The sequence below is a fragment of the Oryctolagus cuniculus genome, chromosome 16, assembly GCF_051225735.1.
Source record: "Oryctolagus cuniculus isolate XC-2025 breed Fujian yellow rabbit chromosome 16, ASM5122573v1, whole genome shotgun sequence".
In the NCBI taxonomy this organism is placed as follows: domain Eukaryota; kingdom Metazoa; phylum Chordata; class Mammalia; order Lagomorpha; family Leporidae; genus Oryctolagus; species Oryctolagus cuniculus.
In genome coordinates, this window is record NC_142882.1 from 61,061,171 (window position 1) to 61,074,518 (window position 13,348).

Below are 13,348 nucleotides of genomic sequence, written 5' to 3' on the forward strand. Positions count from 1 at the left end.
TCTCTCTGACTCTCCTCTCTATGTAACTCTGACTTTCAAATAAATAAATAAATCTTTTAAAAAATATATAGATTAGCAAAAAGAAGTCCTTGAATTTCTAGTTTTTAACATACAAAAAAGACACACTGAAGATACCTGTGTTGGGGCTGCACTTGGAGAACACGTGCTGGAACCCTTGTTAGTCCCTTGGGTGTAGGAGAGAATAATCGGATTTAGAAACAGCCTCTCATAATTGAACCTGTTCATTCTTATCTCTCACTTACCAGGAGGAATCGTTACCAATTTCTGGATGGTCTGTGTCCCAGAAGAAATTGTTTCTGCTTTTTACTATTTTTCCTGCCATAGGGGAAGGCTCACCACTAGAAGCAGCCTGAGCTTGCCAGCCAGAAGTGGATGGACCTCATCAGTCCAGAGTTAGCTTAGAAAGTGGGTACCCGTGAGAAGCAGTCTATGACATACTCCCTGGCCTCCCAGCTCAACGGTCACCTTTCCACTTGGCAGAAACAAAAGCTCTACTAAATTTTGAGAGAGGAGAATAATGCTTGTCTTATTCACATATTAATATGATTTATTTAAAAAGTCTGATCCCATGGCCTCAGAACGACGTAAAATGCTCTGTTTATCTCTTGGAACACTGACAGTGCGTATTCAGATTTCTCCCTCTGGCCCTCTCAATGATCTTTTCTTGGAGTTAGTGGGGGTCTGCTCGACTTGCTACCTTATACATTACATAGTAACATGGAAATCTTGATTGCTGACTTAGGCCAATTTAATTAAAAATTAAAAGGAAAAAAACCTCAGCTTAATGAGAATTCCTATGGATGGCCACCCAAATTTGCTGAAACCTTCAAAACTTGATTAGTCACTTGAAAACAAGCATTGATTACTTATAATTGCCATTAAAAGTTTAGTTTCAAAATTCTTTCCTCAGGTTAAACAACAAATCAGTTCTGACTGAAATATATATCTGTTTCTTCTAAATCATCAATACTTCCACAGGCAAGAAAGTTTTGCTCCAGTGCGTGTACATGCTAACTGAATTTTTGCAAGTAATTTTCTCAGGGCATCTGGGTAGAAGATTCCTTGGTCCTGAGCTTCTTACACATATTTCACTTTTCCAGTGTGATGGTTTACAAAGTTTAGGGTAGGGGGCTGGCGCTATGGCACAGTGGGTTAATGCCCTGGCCTGAAGCGCCGGCATCCCATTTAGGTGCCGGTTCGAGACCTGGCTGCTCCACTTCCTATCCAGCTCTCTGCTGTAGCTGGGTTAGCAGTAGAGGATGGCCCAAGTCTTTGGGCCCCTGCACCCACGTGGGAGACCCAGAAGAAGCTCCTGGCTCCTGGCTTTGGATCAGCGCAGCTCCGGCCACTGAGGCCAACTGGGGAGTGAACCATCGGATGGAAGACCTCTCTCTCTCTCTCTGCCTCTTCCCTCTGTGTAACTCTGACTTTCAAATAAATAAATAAATCTTTAAAAAAACAAAAACAAAGTTTAGAGTAGAATGTTTCAGGGCAGGGGTATTTTCATCTGTCTCTTCAGTTTTCTCTATGCAATGTTGTAACTGAATAAAGCTAAACTGTATGTGCTAATCCATAATTCCATCAACCAAATCATATCCCCTAACACATTTGGACTCCTGGGTCCCCTACTCCCAGGGACATATCCATTGGTTTCTGGGGCCCCTCAAATTCAACATGTTCAAACCTGAGTTGGCTTCCTCCAACTTCTGCCTTCTCTCCCTGTTTTCCCTATCTTGGATAAAGATGTAAGCATATACCTCCTTTCCTAAGCTAGCAGCCTAGAAGTGGTCTTGAAGTCTTCTCTTGTGGTCAGCTCCTACATTAGAGCTTTATCAGCTCTTGCTCAGAAATGCCTCTTAAATCTCAGACTCCCCGGCACTGGCACTGCCTGAGGCCGGGCTCGCTGTCTGTCACCTGGAACACAGCCTCCGCTCCTGAGCTGGCCTAGCTCTCTACTGCAGTTCCTCAGGATACTTCCTCTGCATTATCTTCCTAACAAAACAAACAAGCTCCTGGCCCTGCTCTGTGTGATTCTGCCTTGTAGCACAATCCCTGACAGCTCCCTGTTGCCCATGGGGTGAAACCAAACTTCCTAAGAAGCCTTTCACAGTTGGCCCCTGGCTGGCTGTCTTTTCCCTGCCTCTCTGGACTTTGTGTTCAGCTACCCTAGATTTCCCTTCATTCCCTGAAAATGGAAGGTATCCCCCTGTTCCTTGCCCCTGCAATGCTCTTTCTCTGAGAATGCTCATACATTTGCTCCCAAGAAAACATCTTTTAGAGATGGTCATTTAGCTTAGTGGTTAGGAGCACCTAGCTTTGAGTCCCTGCTCAGGCTACTGACCCCAGCTTACTGTTAATGCAGACCTTGCTTATTAATAATCCAAAATTAATAAGCTGTGTGGGTTCTTGCCACGAATTCAGAGAAGAATTCTGAATACTGGCACAAATAAATCAGGCAGCATGATAAGTTTTAAGCTTTTTATTTAGTGAGACAAATGCATAGCAGAGTGAGGGCTCTATCTAAAAGAGAAAATCTGGATTCATACCAAGCACAGCGTAGGCCAGGGACCAGCCACGTGGAGGAGCATGCATGCCGGGAAGCATGGAGTGGGTGGCTCGAAGGCGCGGGGCAGCAAGGGGATCAAGGGCAGGGAGGAAAAAGAAGGGGAAAGGGAAAAGGGGAAGAAAAGGGCCGGGCCCACCGTGCTGCAGGCCTTTCATCCACTTCCAAAAGGGAGTGGTTAGTCTGGCAGGTGGGCATACAGGTGTGGTCAGGTAGGGGCATGAGATCACACAGGGGGCGTGGTGAAGGTGTGGTCTTGCAGCTCACAAACCTAATCAGTTTTATACCACATGCCTGCCTGCAACAGGAGCACTGTGTGTGCGTGTGTGTTTCTCTCTGTCTGCCTTGCAAATAATTAAAAATAAAATTTAAAAACAAGAACATCTTGTTATCCTTCAAAATTAAACTCAAATGACACCTTTTGTGGGAGATTTTTGTAATTATTCCCTACAGTTTGTTGGTGTGTTGCTTCCTCTTTTTTTCCATTTCTCTAATATAACACTTCTCACATTATATCATGATTATCTGCTAACATGAGGTGTTCATCAGGGCTGTTCTTCCAATCTTTCTGGGTCTTTCTCAGTTGAGTTGTAAGGCACAGTTGCTCCTCCTAATCTCCTTATGGTTGGAGGGAACCCATGCCTAGCTTTGGACAGTGAATTGGGAGTGGAAGAGATGAGTGTCATTTCCAGGGTGGAATACCGAATTCCCTGTGCAAGGCTCATGAGATAACTTTTGTCCTCTAGTATGGTGGCTGGCAGTGTTAAAGGTGGTCACTGCTAAGAGCAAGAACATTTGCTAATTGGGCCAGCAAGATGTTAGGGTTGTTTAGTGCTGCAATATAACCTAGTTCTTGTGTGTATCACCCTCCTGGGACTATGAAATTCCACAACAGGGCTCAGCATGTTATCTTGGTATCCCTATTGTCTTTCAAGTATGTGATAGGGGCTCCATGGAATCTTGTTTGAATAAATGCACACAGAAATAAGGTATTTATTATCAGAGCAATAAAAGAAAGCCATTAATAAAAATATAGTGTTCTCATGTTTATTCAGAATAACAGCCACTTGAGAAATGTACTTAAATAATTCAAAACTGCTCTCTTTGATAACCATTTTCATTAAGTTTTCAGTGCAGTTTTGTATTCTGGCTCTGGACCTTGTGTTGCACGGAAGGGAATGTTTGTTGAAGAAATGGGACAAGAATAACATGTTTCATTTAAGTCTCCATGTGTTAGGATTGTTTCTCATGGAGTCTGCATGCTTTTAGGAAACAGAACTCAACACCGTGTACAGCGCAGTGCATAGGAGAGCCTGTAGATGAGCCAGAGGCTGTGGGGACCCAGTAAACTGGCTTCAGGTGTCTGCTTGGTTCTTCCCACAGAAGTAATTAAAGGACTAGTTTTGAAGCAACTTGTTACTGAGACATTTTCTCAGTGATGGAAAATGACATAGAGCTGCCCTTGAGCCAGCTGTGTGTTTGTTTTTGTAAGTGACCAAAACTCTGTCAAAGCCCCACATAAGCTAATCATTTGCATTTGGAGTTGCTTCCTTTGTCTTTCTGGCAGAGGCTCAGCATTAGGAAATTGTGACTAATGGCAAGAAGAAAGAACCCTTCGGGGCTTATCTAGCCGGGGAGAGCTTCAAGGGGATCTTTGTAGGAGCCAGAGAAAAGTAAAATATGGCTCCATTAAGCAAGATAAGATAGGGACAGACGAGAAGTGGTCAGTCCTTTGAAAGGGGACAAGCACAGACACAAGGGACTCCTCAAAGGAGTCATGGTTCTTACTAGTGTCATGGTTATTATTTTATTGCATCAGAGCATGCACAGCTTGTGCTTCTCCAAACCTGTAAATTAGGCGAGGGATTCCAGAGCCTTTGCAAGCCCTGAAAGCACTCACAATAGGAGCTCTTTCCATAGACTGAGAAAGGGCAAAGGAGGCAATTCACTTAAAAATGTCAGACTTAGGAGCCGGCACTGTGGCATAATGGGTTAATGCCCTGGCCTGAAGTGCCAGCATCGCATATAGGCGCCAGTTTGAGACCCAGCTGCTCCACTTCCGATCCAGCTCTCTGCTATGGCCTGGGGAAACAGTAGAAGATGGCCCAAGTCCTTGGGCCCCTGTACCCACGTGGGAGACCAGGAGGAAGCTCCTGGCTCCTGGCTCCTGGCTTTGGATTGGCGCAACTCTGGCCGTTGCAGCCAACTGGGGAGTGAACCATCGGATGGAGGACCTCTCTCTCTCTCTCTCTCTCTCTCTCTCTGCCTCTCCTCTCTCTGTGTAACTCTGACTTCCAAATTAATAAATAAATCTTAAAAAAAAAAAGTCAGCCTTGAACCCACCTTCCGGCCAGTGCTCAACTCCCAAAACTGCTATCTACCTGCTGTGTGACTGTAGGTAAGGTGCTTTGCATCTCAGGTTTCTTACCCATAAAAAGCCTCTGTTACCCTTAAGTGCTATGAAGAGTCTGTGAGGTCATGCACGTAAACCTCTTACTGTTCTTAGGGTGCACACCCTGAACTCTCCAATGAGAGTTAGTGGTATCCAGTTCTGAACCAGGAAGTCCACCACTTAGAAAACACTGGTCTGTTGCTTGAGATGAATGAGCATGGAGAGGGGTTTATGTGTTGGGTATCCAGGGCAGAGAGGTGAGGCATTGGAGGTGAAGACCAATTTTGTGGCTCCTTGTGCATCTGATTCCCTACAAAGAAATACCTATGAGAGAGACATTTTGGTCCGCTGTTTCTGCAGAAAACAGCGACAGCTCAGATTTGCAAGCTTCCTGCTGGTGGTAACAACCAGGTAACTGAACAAAGCCCCTGTCTTTGCCTCCACAGAGCACAGGTCCAGGCATTGCTGTTGTTTTCAAAGACTGTGTGTTTGTCAGCTGGCCGGGCTGAGGTTTATCTGGTGTCCACTTCCCTTATCAGTCGCCTATGGCAGGACTTGAGGACTCCCCATGGACAGAGCTAATGGATCTTTCTGTTGCTTCCATCTTGAAATAACTCAGGCAGAGAGGAGCACTTACATCTAACGACATTTTTTCTTAGGGTATTCCAGTGAGGCTGTGCCATGAGGTGGCCCAAAATATGTGGGTTCATGCACTGTGGGAGTGGGACACATTCTCACAGGACAGCTCCCTGCATCCTGCTCACAAAACCTCTTAATGTGTAGTCTTAAACGAGGGGTAATGATGAAGAGGTCCCCTGACAAAGCCAATGTTTTCCACATCCCTCCCAGCCTCTTGGGTCCAGCTATTGTCTAAATCTCCCGTGGTCTCTGGCCTGGGGATGGGGTGACTCCTTGTCCCCGGAACTGGCCATGGGACTGCCCTCACTTCAGTGGTGTCGTGACTCCAGCACTTGCTGAGCTTTTTACAGGTGCTCTGGAACAGGGTCATTTCTGTGGGTCCCTGGGTTTTGGGGATCTGTTTTCCATTGACAGCAGAAAATAAGAGGGTGGAGACAAGTTTCTGACCACTAGATCTGCCCCCCCCCCCAGATATGCCTCATTCTCAATAATAAAGATGCAAGTTCACAAGAAATTAAGTAGTCCCAGAAATTGAGCCAAGTGAAAACCAGCAGGTTTGCTTTTTCTCTTCTACCCAGGAAATCAGAAGTCAGGTTAGGGAACTCCTTCTTTGAAAACCTTTCATTGGGCCGGCGCCGTGGCTCAATAGGCTAATCCTCCACCTTGCGGCGCCGGCACACCGGGTTCTAGTCCCGGTCGGGGCGCCGGATTCTGTCCCGGTTGCCCCTCTTCCAGGCCAGCTCTCTGCTATGGCCAGGGAGTGCAGTGGAGGATGGCCCAAGTGCTTGGGCCCTGCACCCCATGGGAGACCAGGAAAAGCACCTGGATCCTGGCTCCTGCCATCGGATCAGCGCGGTGCGCCGGCTGCAGCGGCGGCCATTGGAGGGTGAACCAACGGCAAAGGAAGACCTTTCTCTCTCTGTCTCTCTCTCACTGTCCACTCTGCCTGTAAAAAAAAAAAAAAAAAAAAAAACCTTTCATTGACTTAAGTCAGAGGGGAGCTTGTGGGTTAGGAGCCTCGCCTGCTCCATGTGGGTGGGTTGGAGGTTCTAACCCGGTTTCAAAGTCTGACCTAGACAAGACCATCTCGTTATATAGCCCTTGGAGCTTTACTCACGTTATAGACTATGTGAATGGTGGCCTCTGGGGTTGTGCAGTACACACACTGTACAGCAGGACATAGCAACCCAAACTTCAGCCTCAGTTTCCAGGAGATCAATAATCCTTAGCCCCGTGTGATGTTTAATATGCTACTGTGTTAACACTCTAGGAGGTGGTTGCAAGTTACTCATTACTAACATTATAAAATAAGCACTTTCAAACACATTCCTTGTTGTGAGTTAAAGAAAGCTAAACTCATCATAGGTCATCCTTATTGTGGCTTTGTTTTTCTAATTTAACCATTAGAAGAATTAGAGAGTGAGAGGGAAAGAGAGAAGGTGGTGGAGTGAAGGCCCAGAATGTGAATTAGGCATAACTGAGCATTTTGATTATTTGTCCTAATGTGCTGAGATTGTGAAAGACATTAGTCATGTGTGTTAAGGTAGAAAGAGAATCAAGGATCACCAGACAACACCTGGAGTTCTTAGGGTAAGAATTACACTCATATTTTAGCATCTTTCTTCTTAAAGTTTGGCACATGGCCTTGCACAGATGAAATGGTCAATCTCCAGCATTTTTAAAAGAATACTTTCAAAGAAGAGTGAAAACCTCGTAACAATTGACAAAATAGTGTATTCCCTGCTTTTTCTCTTGGTATTGTTATTAATCTTCACTGTTTGGGCTTAGTCAAAAACATGTCTCCCAGATACATGAGATATATTTGAAGAGAAACAAGTGGTGGGCTTGGTAGAGGTCTGTTTTTGAAATGATAAAATCAAGGAAATTAATTTGGAGTAAAATCCAGGGTAACATAATTTGGACTGTTTTCTCCTTTTCAGCTGGGTAGTGAAACTGGCCCCATCTTGGCTTAAAACTCCACTGAGCCTCTGGCAGTGCTGGAGTTCCCGAGCTCCTCCCAGATCACCTAATGCAGCCTTCACAGAATGAGCCCTTGGAGGGCAAGTGGATTTTATCCTCGAGGAAAAACAATTTAGGTTAAAGTGACTGGCCTTCTGCATTGTAGAGTAGACATGTGGCTGGGTCGGGCAGCTTGACATTCACATTTTGGCTCTTCCTCCTATTGTCAGAGCTCTGGCAAATTCCTGAACTCCATTCTCTCCACTCAAAAAGTAGGGGGATTATGTTATCCTGCCTGTGGGGTTGCAAGGAGACTTAGCAGAGAGAGCATCTTTCACTGTGCTGGCCACACAGTAGGGTCTCAGTTGTCATCATTAAAAAGTACTTTCCAATGCTGTTATCTCCAGTGCTATTTTCTGCTCCTGATTAAGTCAGTACCTGAAGTCTCTGTAAAGACCACCTTTCCCACACAGCCAATAATTGACAAAGCTCTCTCACTACCTCTGCACCTGCAGAAAACTTTTCCAGGATGATTTAAGGACTGAACGCATAGTCTCTGAATGCATAAGGGTGCCTTAGTGGTTATTCAGAACACATCCTAGGATTTTTCAGGTCATTCCTCATTCCCCTTCTCACATATGACATCTGAGTTTAGCATGACCTCCTACTTTGCTATATGGGGTTATTGAAATCTAGCAGAGCCATGAGGCATGTTGTCATTATCTTTTAAATACCCCAACAAGGGAAGATGACTGTCGACTCACGTTTTAGTGGAATTCTGTATTTTCCCCAAGGCCTTTCATTATGTCTTCAGCACAGGCAGAAACCTAGGATGTGAGTCACTAGACCACATCCTCTCTCCTCCTGCCACATAAACTAAGAGAAGCTCGTAAAGCAATAGTTAAAGACAAATATGAAGCTATGCCAAGCAAACAACATGTTCAAGTGTGGGAGGCATCTTTCCCTGGGCCTTTGTTGGGAGCTAAGTGCATCCTCTGTCTTTCTATTACTTGGGTCTGGATGTGGAGTTGGCATTTTAAGTTGAAGTTGTATGGGGAAGCATTGATTTGTGTGGTGGCTTCATTTTTCAAAGAGTACATAGAGAACTAAGGGTTTAGGACAGCCTTCAAGTCCTTCTCTTTAGCTGCCTCTTGTTCTACTTTGCGTTATGGCTTGCTAGGTGCATGGCTGTTTGCTGCATTGAAGTTGTGAGACAAAGGATGCTGCTATATTCTTCTGTGGAAATTTGTGTCTCTCACTTAGTCCTGAAATCTGACCACAGTGGGTACTATACCCGTTAACTGGCTGTGTAGCCCTGGAAGTCTGATTTCTTCCCTCAAATTGCTTCTCCTGTAGTCTTCCTGTCTCAAGAATTGGCATCACTATCTAACTGCTGTGGTTTGAATGTATCCCCGAAATTTCACGTGTTGGAAAGGTAATCCTTAATGCAACAGTGTTGGAAGGTGTGGCCCAACAGGGGGTGCCTAGGTCATGAGGGCTCCACCCTCAGGAATAGACTCATGTTGTTATGGTGGGGATGGGTTTGTTACAAAAACAAGTCTGGCCCCCTCTTGCTCTCTCTCACCCATGATGCCGTCCACCATGCTATGATGCAGTAGGAATATCCTAACTAGATGTAGTCCCTTAATCTTGGACTGCTCAGCTGCCAGAACTGGGGGCCAAATTAATTTATGTTCATTATAAATTACCCAGTCTTGGGGCCGGTGCTGTGGTGCAGCAGGTTAACGCCCTGGCCTGGGTGCTGGAATCCCATATGAGAGCTGGCTGCTCCACTTCTGATCCAGCTCTCTGCTATGGCCTGGGAAAGCAGTAGAGGATGGCCCAAGTCCTTGGGTTCATGCACCCACTTGAGGGACCGGGAGGAAGCTCCTGGCTCCTGGATTTGGATCTGCACATCTCCAGCCATTGCGGCCAATTGGGGAGTGAACCATCGGATGGAAGACCTCTCTCCCTCTCTCTGCCTCTCCTCTCTCTGTGTAACTCTGACTTTCAAATAAATAAATATTTAAAAAAATTACCCAGTCTGTAGTTTTCTGTTAGAATAAAATGGACTAAGATATCCTCCAATTGCCCAAGTTACCTATGATACATATTATTCCTCTCTTGTCCAATCCATCAACAAATTCTGTTAGGTCCCCTCAGTGCTGGCATTGGGTGGCATGGCGAAACAGATTGTTAACATGTTGAAGTCCTTCTGCAATCCTTCTTTGAGTACCCATCTTCCTCCTGCCTTGTGGTCTAACAACTGGATGGCTATTAACTATCTGAGGAAGAATCTGACCTTTCTGACTTCCATCATTTTGTTCATATTTTGTACATCCTCTAATTTCAGTCAAGATAATAATTGTCATGAAGAACTTCATATAGGCCTTTCAAAACGCAGTTATTCCATCTCAAAATCTTTGTGGAGGTAAGCTAGAAATATTTCTATAGATGAACAAGTAAGCACATAACACACATTTCTGCTGACTAGCCCTTATTGCTTATTTTATGAAGTTAATCCTATTGTTAGATAGAAGAATTGAGGTGTCATGAGTTCACTCCTGGGAGAGCTGAGTGGGTAGGGTATCTGGAATTTGCATTTGAACCTATAAGACTTAGTCATCTGCTCCTTACATCCGCTTCTTCCCACAGTAAGTGCCCTCTGCATGGGAAAGGAGAGAGTTAGGTAGCAGAGGATGTTTGTCTGTCCTTCCATCCTGTTTTTGCAGACCACTCAGTTCATGGAACATTCCTTATCATATGATGGAACCATGGGCTGTCAGGAAGGGACGACTGTGTTGATACCACCATAACTTCAGTTTGGTTCTGATGGGTATTCTAGTTGTTCTCATGAAGAATTTTTCATGGGTTCATTGAATAGAGCCAATAAAGACTTATTCTATCTGTGTTGCTAATCAGTAGACATCCTATGCTCCCAGGGCCTATCTGCTAGGATTTAGATTTTCAGAAAAGTATCAGTGGGATAGGTTTAAGAATCCATCTTTTTCTCCTTTCCTGCCTTCAATGAGTACTAAGCAGATGTAGTAACTTCTGTCAGCCCAAATGCTTCCCTAACCCTTGAAGTTTTAGGAGCATCACAAATACTTTCCCACAAATGCCTGGTACCCATTTGGTGTGGCATCACTGGATCTATGGGAACTAGATTTTCCAAAGAGATTTATCTAGACTTCATTCTGAATGCACTAAAATAGGACCTGTATGAAAATGAAAGCAGCCCTTTTTTTCCACAGGAAATCAGGTCTTCTGAAATCTGAGTATTCTTCATCTGTATTGGTGTTGAGTTTTGGGTGAAGGTTCAGGTAGGTTCTTGTTTTCCTTGAAGTGTTCCTGTCTGTAGATGTCCTGGTTAATGAAGCTGAGTAATGTGATCCAAGGTGGAAAATGTTTTACTGAGGTCACTAAGAGTTTGGCATGAATAAGGCCTGAACAAGGATTTAGCATTAACTTCCTTGGTTCCCAAAATTGAACTAACTTTTTAAGACCCTTCTTTAAAGGATATGTTTCCAAATTGCCATATACCATCCAAGTAGTCAACAAAAAAGAATGAATTTTTTATGGGTCTTCCCTTAGTCTGCTTCTAATCCTATATAAAAGTTGGGGCTGATCAGAGTCCTACAGAAAGAAATAAGAAACTCAGATTTTTAAATAAAAGTTTTTCCTTTTTATGGCAATAATACTGACTTTCAGCATAGACTCCATGTCGTTTATCTTGATCAGAAAACATTGTGGACAGGGTGGTGAGGTGGGGGTGAGTTCATTGCCTGCAGTGACTCCCTCCCAGGGACCCTGCCTCAGACACTCATTGGCAGAAATGTAGTGGTTACTGAAAATGGCTGGGGGAAGGGTGGTAAGGCGGAGGAACTGAGTGGAGCTGGGTTCCTTCTTCCTCGGGGGAGCTATTTTTGCTTTACATGCAAAGAATTGCTTTGTACGGCCAAGTTGGTCTCAATCTTGTTTACATAAAAGAAATTGAACATTTATTTTGTGCTGGGCTTTTTTTTTCTTCCTGTGCCAGTCACAGGGTCCCAGGCAAATCAATAAACAAAGACCCTACTGTGTTTTCATTTTGTGGTTGGGGATTTGGACTGGGTAACCCTTCAATGACTGGAACAGCTATTTCTGAGGGGGCTAAGATTCGCTGCCTCGTTGAGAGGGGTTGTCCGTGACAGAAACTTCACATTGGGGACAGTGGAGGGACTTGCAAGGCCTTTGGATTCTTGCGTTCTGTGGCAGATGGCAAAAGCAGGAGAGAAAAGAAAATTCCCAACTGGCCTCTGAGGAAATCCAGTGAAGCCCTAAGGCAGTGATGTGGTTCCTCTCATCTTAGCCCAGTCAACAGCTAGCATGGTTGTTGGTCATTAAATCAACCAAAACGCCTTTCAAAACCACAGCCCTGATATTTGACTCCACAATGTATCACGGTGTGGAATTCCATAGACAGGCTCCATGCTAGGGGGCAGAACCTATTTTCTTTATTATTTTTCCCTACATTTACCTGCCATGAACTTAGTTTGACCCTTTGATCTTTGGTTTTGGGAAAACATGAAAAAATAAAGGGAAAAATTAAACCATTGTAAAAAGCATTCCCTTAACCCATGTTGAGCCAACTAACTTTATCTCCTATTAAAGCTCACCATGTTGGCTTCAGTGGTTCATCACCTATAAATCCAAACCTTTTAAATTCTTTGGGGAGAAGAAGGGCTTTAGTATTAGACAGACCTGAACTTGGATACCTAATCCAACCTTTACTAGTAGGCTGACCTTTGAGAAGTTATATAACCTCTCAAAGCCCTATTTTTCTGATCTCTAAATCAAGAATTATGAGACCTACAGATAATATCTGCAAAGAGTTTAGCATATTATAGCACAACACAGGCTTTTTTATTTATTTATTTATTTTTTAAACTTTTATTTAATGAATATAAATTTCCAAAGTGCAGCTTATGGATTACAATGGCTTCCCCCCCCATAACGTCCCTCCCACCACCAACCCTCCCCTTTCCCACTCCCTCTCCCCTTCCATTCACATCAAGATTCATTTTTGATTCTCTTTATATACAGAAGATCAGTTTAGCATACATTAAGTAAAGATTTCAACTGTTTGCTCCCACACAGAAACATAAAGTGAAAAATAATTGATGATTTTTTAAATGATGATGAAATCAGATCAGACCTATTGTCATGTTTAATCCCAGTGAGAGTCAAGTTGGGAATTGATAATTTCTTTTTTTTTTTTTTTACAGAAGATCAGTTTAGTATACATTAAGTAAAGATTTCAACAGTTTGCACCCCCATAGAAACACAAAGTGAAATATACTGTTTTAGTACTCGTTATAGCATTAAATCTCAATGCACAGCACATTAAGGACGGAGATCCTACATGAGGAGTAAGTGCACAGTGACTCCTGTTGTTGACTTTACAAATTGACACTCCTGTCTATGGCATCAGTAATCTCCCTATGCTCCAGTCATGAGTTTCCAAGGCTATGGAAGCCCCTTGAGTTCTCCGACTCTTGTCTTGTTTAGACAAGGTCATAGTCAAAGTGGAGGTTCTCTCCTCCCTTCAGAGAAAGGTACCTCCTTCTTTGAATTCTTTGAAGACCTGTTCTTTCCACTGGGATCTCACTCACAGAGATCTTTCATTTAGGGGTTTTTTTTTTTGTTTTTGTTTTTTGGCCAGAGTGTCTTGGCTTTCCATGCCTGTAATACTCTCATGGGCTTTTCAGCCAGATCCGCATGCCTTTAGGGCT